Source organism: Haliotis cracherodii, unplaced genomic scaffold (genome assembly GCF_022045235.1).
Source record: "Haliotis cracherodii isolate W230 unplaced genomic scaffold, xgHalCrac1.p SCAF_13, whole genome shotgun sequence".
Lineage (NCBI taxonomy): Eukaryota > Metazoa > Mollusca > Gastropoda > Lepetellida > Haliotidae > Haliotis > Haliotis cracherodii.
In genome coordinates, this window is record NW_027266268.1 from 17,245,024 (window position 1) to 17,257,178 (window position 12,155).

Genomic DNA, 12,155 nt, shown 5'->3' on the forward strand with positions numbered 1-12,155 from the left:
CCTTTTGCAAATTAACACAATTTGTCATACAAATATGTAATAAATCGTGTATAAAAACAACCGAAAACATGGAAAATATACTTTCAAGTAGCTATTGAATCGTTGAAATGTGAAGCGAAAATGTCAAAAACTAAAACGAAAATGTCAAAAACAAAAACGCAAATGTCAAAAACAAAAGCGAAAATGTCAAAAACTTAGTTTTTGTCCTTTTCGTTTTTGTTTTTGACATTTCAATATCTTCTTTACACATGATTCATCACACATTTGTATGACAAATCGTGTTGATTTGCAAAAGGTTACGATAACGGTAAGTGAAATATCAAAATACTGAAAAACAGACTCCATGTCCCTTATGGGCCACCGTAAGAAACTGATATATACGACGAACAGATGGGAGAATACGGTAAAGGCAACCCTCTTCCCCACAAGGGAACGGAGTACATTCAGTCCGTGAACGCTGGTGTTATTTACTCAGGAGTGGAGCGCAAATATACTTGATAGAAGCACGAGGTCCTGATTCAAACCTAGTCATACCAGTGCGGTTGACAAGACAATACGTAACCACGCTTGTAAACACAGGTTCCATCAATGCGCATGTGCTGTGAACTCATTTGACCCAATATCAATAGTGCGCATGAATATGTGTGTGTATGTGTGTGACAGTATACCCTTTTTGGCTCAGACGAGAAATGCACATTCATGATATATTACCTTCAAAGCGAATCTGGAGTGTCACTGTGTACACACACTCATAACGTACATTCAACCTTGAACGACTTTTGAAAATATCTACAAATTGAGAGCGTAAAGCTCGATATAAGTAGAGTCCACGATATAATAACTCTGATTATTTGAATGTAGTGAATATTAATATTAATATATGAACAATAACCAAGATCATATGGCCTACAGGTTTAAGAAATGGCAAGGGGCGATATTCTTAAAAAAACCGAAGATTTTAGTCCAAGGTTAAAGTTTGTTAAAATTATTCCCATATGAGTGAGTATGGTTTTACGCTGGTTTTTTTAGCACTATTAGAGCAATTTCACGGCAAGGGACACCAGAACCCACACATTCACACATTGAACCCATGTCGGGAATCGAACCCGGGTCTTCGGCGTGACGAGCGAACACTTTAACCACTAGGCTACCCAACCGTCGCTGTTCCCATATGAAGACTGTCAGAGTCTTGAACTGTACTCCACGGAATGCCCCAATTCAGTGAAGCTACTGATGTAACGAGGTGCCTCGATTTAGTGAAGTTACTGATGTAACGAGGTGCCCCGATTCAGTGAAGCTGCTGATTGACGAGTTGCCTCGATTTAGTGAAGTTACTGATGTAACGAGGTGCCCCGATTCAGTGAAGCTGTTGATGCAAAGAGGTCCCCCAATTCTGTGAAGCTGCTGATATAACGAGGTGCCCCGTTTCAATGAAGCTTCTGATGTTCCGAGGTGCCCTGATTCGATTATTTACATGCCGTTGTAATATGGCTGGAATATTGCTGACTGCGTCACTCACTCACCAACCCACTCACTCAGAATTGGAATTTGAAATTTTTCCTTTTTAAATACTGATTTTTTTAAAGGCAATTGCGGTTCAACTTTACTTCAACTAAACCCCAGCAATGAATCTCTTAAATCGAGAGGACGTTTGAGCCATGGGCTTACATAAAGAGACACTTCGATACATAAAATGTCAACTTAAGAGCAAATCATGATGAAAATGAGATATAATTATTTACATATACATGTCCTGGTGTTAGTGTTACCCGGTATACCAAAATATGCATGTGATGAAAATAACAAAACGTGATCATATCTGTTTGTTGATTAACGCCTCACTCAGCAATATTCCAGCTACATGACGGCGGTCTGTAAATAATCGAGTCTGGACACGACAATCCTGTGATTGACATCATGAACATCGATCTACGCAATTGGAAGACGATGACATGCATCAACCAAGTCAACAAGCCTGACCACCCGATCCCGTTAGTCGCCTCTTACGACAAGCATAGTCGCCTGTGTTGCCTTTTACGGCAAGCATGGAATGCCGAAAACCTATTCTACCGAAGACCTTCACGGGTCGTGGGAGTTTGTATCTAAAATTGACTTCTTACAGCTACAAAACCAGATATTTTTTGTTTGAAACTATGAGCCTGAAATTTTTATCATTGCTCATATTATTGATCACTGTATTGTCTCGTCCTGATTTGATTATTTACAGTCTGCCGTCATATTTCTGGAAAATGCTGAGTGAGGTCTTAAACAACAAACAAACATTTGGGACCTGTGCTGTTTTGAATACCAACAATGTAGGCAAGACCAAATGATGTCATCATACGCAAAAACAAGTTCGAGAATATTGTCGAAAAGTTCTTTTTATTTTTCTTGTACCTCAAAGTGATATGTACAAAATGATTGTGGAACATGGAAAGCAGGTTTAATGACTAATACCATCAAGTGATAAAGATATCTAGATTGCATAGCTAATTTAAGCAAACTCTTTAAAAAAGTAAGAAAAATCCATTGTTTCAAGAGCACTGAAGTACCACAAATAGCATAGACAATAAAATATTATTTCCATAAAAGAAAAGATTACCATGAGAAACTAACACACCCCTGACAGCAACTAAAGTTATACATGTTAGTATTTCTTATTTACAAAAGTGAGGATAGGTTTGACAAAAATTAAGCCCTCAGAGGTTCTGAAGGGTAATTTATGTTTTCCAATTTACAAAACAAAACATCCAATTATTTATGATTTAAAAACATGTTCAACAAAATTGATATGCTCACACATTAACAATTGGTTTGGATGTGCTAAAACTACAATGAATAAAAAGCTGTTAAAATTTCTCATGGAATATTGATACAGCACATATAGGTGATACAGCATGCAAACACATTAAAATTATTATTGGTTATTCAGGCTGCTTTGTCATGTCCATTTTGTTTGTTTGTTTGTTGTTTAACGCTGCACTCGGCAATTTTTCAGCTATATGACGGCGGTCTGTAAGTAATCGAGTCTGGACCAGACAATCCAGTGATTGACATCATGAGCATCGATCTATGCAGTTGGGATACAATGACATACATCGACCAAGTCAGCGAGCCTGGCCACCCGATCCTGTTAAGCGCCTCCTACGACAAGCATAGTCGCCTGTTATGGCAAGGATGGGTTGCTGTAAACCTATTCTACCCCGCATCTTCACGGGTCTCGTCATGTCATGATAGGTGAGTGAGATTTGAGCGTATCAGTGACATTATGGCCTGTTAACTTAAGGTAGAAATAAGCCCAAATTAAAGAATGTGAGTGTGGTGAGGTGAAAGGTGTAGATATATAAATAGCGATGTGTATGTATGTATGTATGTGAATATGTGTGGTATTCATGACAGGTATGAGACATGTGAGTGAGTGAGTGAGCTGGGTTTAATGCGGCTTTTAACAGTATTCCAGTTATATCGCAGCGTGTCAGCTTAATGTGGGAGGAAAGCCCGAAGTGATGCAGGTCTCAGACGTTTACCACTTCGGTGAAACCCACAAGCACGGGTATGGTGCTGACAAACCTAGAAACATAATCGGGGTGAACAGGGATTCGAACCCACAATCATAGGTTTCTGGTGTGCCCAAGGGACACAATTTGGCACAGCGAATCGTGGCGCCTAGACCACAGAGCCACCCGTGCCCCTCATCTAGCAATGACCACTCACTCACATCTCTTCATCTGCATGAACATCTTTATGTTGTCTGGTTACTTTCATTTTTCAGAATACTGATTCATCAAACTAATCTTCATGTGGTCTCCACAATAAACAAAGTGTTTAACACAAGCAGCATATCTCTCATTCTGATCCATTATGATTACACCATATTCATTTTACATCTTCAAAGCCAACAAGCTTAACAACCATTATGAACATAAATATCTGTATAAACATCAACACCCAAATAAAGATTCTGGGAAGCAATAATGTAATAAACACTTTAAAAAACAAGGCAAACAACCTTTAACAGGCTAAAATAAAAAGCCATATAAGCTATATGTATCCCCAGTTAAACATTATGATCATGCTAATACTGGCCTTTTATGAAGGATGCTTCTTGTCAACATACAGTTGCACCATGCGGCACATTAATATCAGGTCTTTTATTCTGATTTGATACCTCTCGCAGTACAGATCGGACACTTCACTAGCAGCCCTTGACTGCTTTACTCATGTTTGCTGGAGGAGAAATAAAACCACAGCAAAAAGAAATTCTTGTCACAATCTCATTAAAATCAGATCTTAGTTCTCGCTACCGCTAAACAAAGATCTGAGGACATCCCATTACGGGTCACGTCAGAACAACCTTTCATCCGACCAATCAGGGCGTTGCTTACCAGATAATGAAAGTGACACCCGGAATGTGGTTTCTAATCCTGCAGCCTCGAAAACTTTAAAACAGGGTATTCCCAACGATAGTTACGGGCCTAACGACTGAATCTATACAATCTAGACCATATATTAGCCATTTGAGAATGTTCTTTTGTTCAGGTTTCAAGTTTGTAAGCGAGAATTTGTCAAAATATGTTTCGAAGCGTAGTTGCCAATTTGCAATTAGTGCCGTAAAGCACGAGAAAGCTGCCTTCTGATTGGCTAATGTTGACTTCTTGTCAGTAATTACATTGGTTGTTCAGAGTTTGCGAAAGGTCGGTCTGACGTTACCCGTAATGGGATGTCCTCAGATCTTCGTTTAACGGCAGCGAGAACAAATATCTGATTTCAATTATATTGTTCTTGTCACAACAGAAATGACAGATTGTTAAATATCTGCAACCTGGCACAGCCATTATTATTCTCTATTTGATAAAGCTGTGTGTGTTCATTTTCAAAGTATAGAAATCTGATATACTGAATGAACTGGCTGAATGAAAACATCTTCCTGAGGCAAGGGAGTTAACTGACTATAAAAGTCCAGTTTCCACCCTTGCCGAACTAGGCAAGAATGATGGAGTTACAATTTGGCTGGACTAACGAGTCTGTGCATAGTCCGATCAAAACTAGACTAGACATCCGGTTCGTAAAGAACATGGATTTCAACATGCAGATTTTGGTTGCCTGCAGGATTTGCAAAGCATGAGTACCATCAACTGGGCGTCAACAGATATTTTGAAGGTGCTCAAGTGATTTCAGGCACTAAGACCCTTTTCATTACAACATAAATATTGATTAAGGATCAGATCATCTTGACTTTGGGGTGCCGCGTTTGAAAACAAATGCAAGTGATATGAGAGATTCTGATTCATCAATAGGAGGGACATGGAAGGGAAATAACTCTTAATGGCGACTGGTGGCACCTGGAAATTCCAGCCTAGTTAGGCAAGGGTTGAAACTGGACTTTCATAGTCAGCTAATGCCCTTGCCTAGGGAAGATGGGATGAATAGTACCATTTCTTGACCTCCTCATGGAGAGATTGGCACATCTTGACAGAGAGAGGCTTAAAATCAGATGAAGAAATTTGACCTCAATGAGATTGAATCGTGTGGCTGCTCTTTCATTTAACGTCAGACCTTCATCTAACTTCAACTACTCCAGTCAATGAAGGACCTCAGCGCATCATCTACCACATTTGATGTCATGCAAACAAATGTCCCTGGTTTCACACACATCAGACCACCTGCTTGCGCTTAATTTCAAGCAGGTTAATCTTCTAAATACTTGTACAAAATCAAGATAGGAAGGAAATCTTTACACGCATGTCACCTAAAAAAAGAACTCATTTGAACATTGTATAAAAAATTCAGGAGCTTTCAATGTCAAATGATAGCCCTCATGACACATTTAGATAAATCTGAACAGTAAGACACTGTGCACAGAACCGACTCTACTGTCAAAAAGTCCAGTGTGACCTATAAACCTATTTAAACATTAAAAAGCATGAAAATATGAGAACGTCCACTGTATTCTTGGATTATTGTCAACATAAAAATGAAACAAAAGGTTAAAATGGGTATAGCTATTTTCAGCAAAATGTTGGATGTGATTTTGTAGCCAATTTGATCAATATTTACCAATAATACATCATTTCAATTTTAATAAACAGGGCTTTTCATCTGAATTTGTACGTTGTTTTAGAAACATATGCACCAAAATCGCCTGAGACACCCACAAAAAATGGGTTTCACACCATTTTCTCCATTTTGGGAATCAAACCCAGGTCTTTGGCTTGACTAGTGAATGCCTTTACCACTAGGCTACAGTACGAGCCATAGTCAACTAAAGTGTGTCTGTGAGTTAACAATATTTCAGAAAAGATTCAAGGGGAAAATTCAAATTTAAAAAGTACCATTTGTTCTGTTCTAAAACATTTGTAGAGCTCTATTCCAAAACAAAAACCAATGTAATGAAATCTGCACAGATGGTAGCAAAGTCAGATTTTTCAGAGAAAAATTAGTAAACAAAGAAATATAAAAAGGTCTCATAACAACATTGTGTGACATGACATGAGGGATGAAACAGATTTGTTTGCTTTAATTTGAAATATCAATATTAATTTGCATACACAAAAAACTACATGTATAAACTATAAAGATTATGTAAGTGTATGGTTAGATCCCCAAGAACTACTTTTGTATCTTTGTTGTTTAACGCCGCACTCAACAATATTCCAGCTGAATGACAGCGGCCTGTAAATAATCAAATCTGGACCAGATAATCCAGTGGCTTCAACTGATCAATCCTTGTGATACAAAGACGTGTTAACAACCAGGTTGTCTGGTTGGTTTGTTGTTTAACGCTGCACTCAGCAATATTCCAGCTATATGACGGCGGACTGTAAATATTCAATTCTTGACCAGACAATCCATTGATTAATATCATGAGCATCGATCCACGCAATATGGGATTGATGACATACATCAACCAAGTCAGTGAGCCTGACCACCCGATCTCTTTAGTCGCCTCTTACGACAAGCAGATTTGCCTTTTACGGCAAGCATTGGTTGCTGAAGACCTATTCTACCCCGGATCTTCACAGGTCTGTTGCCTCATATGACAAGCATGGGATGGGGACCTATATTCTCTCCCAAAATCCCCACGTGTTTACTACATGAAGGCATTGTCGGCACAAATCATGACTTGTAACGGTTGTTATAGTGAAGCTTTGTCTAATTACAATATCACCAGCAGTTGTTGAATGCCTTTTACGTGTTGACACAGAGCTTGAAACAGTCTAACATGACTAGAGTGAGTGAGTTCAGTTTAATGACGATGTGAATATATGTCAGCTTTTTCACGTCTTGTCAGTTGGTGTTGGAGAAAGCCTGAAGCTTGTCACCTTTAATTGTCAGGGCACCCTAAAACACCAGCCCACCTGCCTGTGCCCCTGATGCAGTTAGGGCACCAGAGACAACCTGCACCCCTGATGCAGTTAGGGCAAGCTAGACAACTGCACCAGCTGCACCCCTGAGACTGTTAGGGCAAGCTAGACAACTGCGCCAGCTGCACCCCTGGGGCTGTTAGAGCACCAGAGACAACCTGCACCCCTGATGCAGTTAGGGCAAGCTAGACAACTGTGCCAGCTGCACCCCTGAGACTGTTAGAGCACCAGAGACCATTAGGGCACCAGAGACAACCTGCACCCCTGATGCAGTTAGGGAAAGCTAGACAACTGCACCAGCTGCACCCCTGAGACTGTTAGGGCAAGCTAGACAACTGTGCCAGCTGCACCCCTGAGACTGTTAGAGCACCAGAGACAACCTGCACCCCTGATGCAGTTAGGGCAAGCTAGACAACTGTGCCAGCTGCACCCCTGAGGCTGTTAGTGCACCAAAGACCATTAGGGCACCAGAGACAACTTGCACCCCTGAGACTGTTAGGGCAAGCTAGACAACTGTGCCAGCTGCACCCCTGAGACTGTTAGTGCACCAAAGACCATTAGGGCACCAGAGACAACCTGCACCCCTGATGCAGTTAGGGCAAGCTAGACAACTGCACCAGCTGCACCCCTGAGACTGTTAGGGCAAGCTAGACAACTGCGCCAGCTGCACCCCTGGGGCTGTTAGAGCACCAGAGACAACCTGCACCCCTGATGCAGTTAGGGCAAGCTAGACAACTGTGCCAGCTGCACCCCTGAGGCTGTTAGAGCACCAGAGACAACCTGCACCCCTGATGCAGTTAGGGCAAGCTAGACAACTGTGCCAGCTGCACCCATGAGGCTGTTAGAGCACCAGTATAGGTCCTCCTATCACCTTTAAGCCATTTTCTCCCCCCCAAAATGTCTCATAGCCATTTTATCTCAAAGCCTTTGGATACATTAACATTTTGACCATGTTTGTTCTCATCCACTCCCTCCAGAAAATTGAGTGAGTGAGTGAGTGAGTTGGGTTTAACGACGCTTTTTTAACAGTATTCCAGTTATATCGCGGTGTGTCAGCTTAATGTGGGAGGAAAGCCCGAAGTGATGCAGGTCTTAGACATTTACCACTTCGGTGAAACCCATGAGCATGGGTATGGTGCTGACAAACCTAGAAACATAATTGGGGCGAACCGGGATTCGGACCCTCAATCATAGGTTTCTGGTGTGCCCAAGGGACGCAACTCTGCACGGCCCCTTAGACGACTGGGCCACCCAAGCCCCCACCTCCAGAAAAGACGGGGGTGAACTGAGTGTGGGGACACACATAAACACACAAAATTGAACCCCCCAAAAAGCTTGGTATGTATAATACAGAAGAAAACAAGGCAACAGTAACATAAAAATGCAGTGTTATCACTAAAAAAGCAGCCCAAAATCTACCTTTTCTTGACTGGCCCACCACTTCAACAGCAGAACCATTTGTCATGAACCATTTTGACTATACCACATCAGGTGACAACTGATGCCATCAAAACCTATCTGTATTCATCTTTGATCCCGAGGGCAGCCAAATGCAGTACAACCTCGATCATGTGCCTCTAGCTGCCCTCAAATAAACACTTCCAGATTAGTGACATACCTTCCAGTTTGGGAAAACACATATCTATTGGAAAACAACTTTAAAACAGAACGCCCAATGCCTCTAGCTACCATAACAAAAAAGCAATATGCACTTCTGGTTTAATGACCTTGACCCTCTGCCAAAAACAGGGGCATAAGCTCTTACAAATACAAACCCAGGGGTCGTTCAGTACACAAAGAAGCAGAACTACCATACAAATGACCACTTCAGCATCCTTGACCTTCAATGAACCTCATGATTTCGATTCTTGAGTATTTGTGAACATAACAAATTTGGTATCATTTGACATTGAGAGTGAATTTGACCTTCAAAATCAGGTGTACTTATTTTAAGATCATTCATATCCAGCATATAAACCAAATATGATGGCCCCAGGTGGAATTTAGTATAACAACAATATGGCATATGTTACTCATCGAAAGTAGGTCACTGTCACTTATCATACACAAATTTTTGCGTACGACTGCAGAAAGAGACATTTTATTGAAAATGGCAAACATACTTTTTACATATCAATGACCTTCACCATGAATTTGATCTTCACCACAGGTAACTCATGACCTTTTGCCCTGGGAAAGACATATCTGAATCTGGATGTATCCAAAACTTTTTCCTTAGGCTATGACCTTAAAGATGACCTTGACCTTAACATGACATATATTCAGATAGTATAACAACTACATGAATAAGACTTCAGGATATCTCAAGAAGAGGCATTTCAGTGAAAATGGTAATTTTTATGGGCTATGGCATTGACCCTTGACATGACATGTATTCAAACAATGTTGGTTGGTTTGTTGTTTAGCGATGCACTCAGCAATATTCCAGCTATATGACGGTGGTCTGTAAATAATCGAGTCTGGACCAGACAATCCAGTGATTGATATCATGAGCATCGATCCACGCAATTGGGATCGATGACATGCATCAACCAAGTCAGCGAGCCTTTTACAACAAGCATAGTCACCTTTTACAGCAAGCATGGGATTGCTGAAGACCTATTCTACCCCGGAATTCAAATAATCTAACAACATGATGAATCAACATGCATAAGATGCATTTTTAAAGTCATTTTTATTCTTATTTTCCCCCTGGCTGCTTATGTAACTCCAGAGAAACATTATTTAAATTAATCTGGCCTGAATCATGAAAATGAGTGGAAATGGCTGTATAAGACAAGAACAAGATCAGTCAAGTCAGAGTCATGATAGAAATTGCCGTACACTGTTCAACTTTGAGAGGCATATACCTGTTATTCAATGATACATAAGGGACACACATCTCAGTATCACAAGGGATTTATCTTGGCATTCTCAGAGGATAGAGTATGCTACCTCTTCTATAACCAGGGTTACAAATGTTGGTAAAGTATCCCAGCTGTGTTTCAGCTTTGCAAAGTATATTAACTAATTATTTTTTTATTGCGATAATCAGATAGGCTTAAAAAAATAAAAGAATTGCTTCTCAGGCAATGACTACTGGTATTAAAAATAAAATGCGGGCAGGCGGGAGGTGGTTTTTTTTGCTTGTTCAAACTAGAATGTCACCAAATAAACAGTTGTGTACCATCAACCTGGGAAAGGGCCTCCCAACATAAACAAGAGTACAAACTTCTATTGCCACCATGACCAAAACGTGAGATGCACAGTAAAGGGAAGTAACTGTGTAACTTAGGATTTGTATATTTTGGGGGAAAATGGAAATAAAAACAAAATGTACGGGCGGTGCTTGAGAACCAAGGCAAATATTATTTTTAGCGATAATGTCATTCTATTTATATATATACTTCACATATAACAGTTTTGTGGATCATCCATCTTTTCTGAGGCAAGGGAGGTAACTGAGTGTAAAAGTCAAGTTTCCACCCTTGCCGAACTAGGCTGGAGGTGAGGTGAAATTGGGTTTAACGTCGCATCCAAGATTATTGCACTTATATAGTGACGTGCATGCATATGTGTGTGTGTGGCTGCTTGTACTTGTCCGGACTGATGCCGTAGTTTAACATGAAAACCCCACTCAGACACAGTATACTGACTCCAAGCTGACCAGTACTTGTTTTAGCCCCTTTATGCCGAGCACCAGACAGGGTAACAACAAGTACCATCTTTTAACGTCTTTTGGTATGACGCGGCCGGGGATCAAACCCTGGACCTTCCGCTCTCCAGGTGGACCCTCTAGACCATGGATGCGTCGAACTAGGCTGGAATATCTGGGATCAATCAAAGCACCACCAGTGGCTATTACGAGTTATGTCCCTTGCATTTGCTTAAACAAAATGGCTGCGCCCAGTCAAGATGATCTGATCGATAATCAAGAACTATATTGTAATAAAATAGGTCTTACTTCGCAAAGTACATCAGATCACGTGAACACCTTGATAAAAAACTTGAAAAAATTTGGAAAACAAACCGGATGTCAATTTCTTTATGAGATTTTGATTGGACTAAGCATAGTCTTGTTAGTCCTGCCAAAATATAACTCCCTAATTCGAGCCTAGTTCGGCAAGGGTGGAAACTGAACTTTGAATGTCATTTAATTCCTTTGCTTCGGGAAGATGTTCATCCCTATCACAATGGGTACTCAATTTGAGATCCTAGATAAATCCCTTGTCCCAATCAAAAGTTGAGCAGTACAGCTTGCAGCAAGGGACATCCCATGTTGTCATCCAGACTATACGCCATATTGTAATATAGCATCTATAACAGGATGATATACACACACAAATTGAACTAATTCTAATAAATATCATTTCTCATTTTATTGTCTTTAAAATCACCTCACTAATTTTAAATATTATGTACTCTTGGGAGTCTAAAGACAGTGAAACCTCCGTAGTTAATCCGTGTTATCCCTGGACCCTGCTTATATGGAAACCCCTCATTCAGGATGATTAATCCAGACAATTGTTAATCCAGACAATTGTTAATCCAGACAATTGTTAATCCAGACAATTATTAATCCAGACAATTGTTAATCCAGACAATTGTTAATCCAGACAATTGTTAACCCAGACAATTTCGCAGCAAATGACACCCTCCAGATTAACAGTATTTGGAGTGAAACCATGTGAATCAAGAGATCCATTAATCCAGATGATTTCACAGAGAATGTTACAGTATAGATTACCAGGGTTTCACTGTAACTGGTTGGGTCATGACACAGTCATCGGG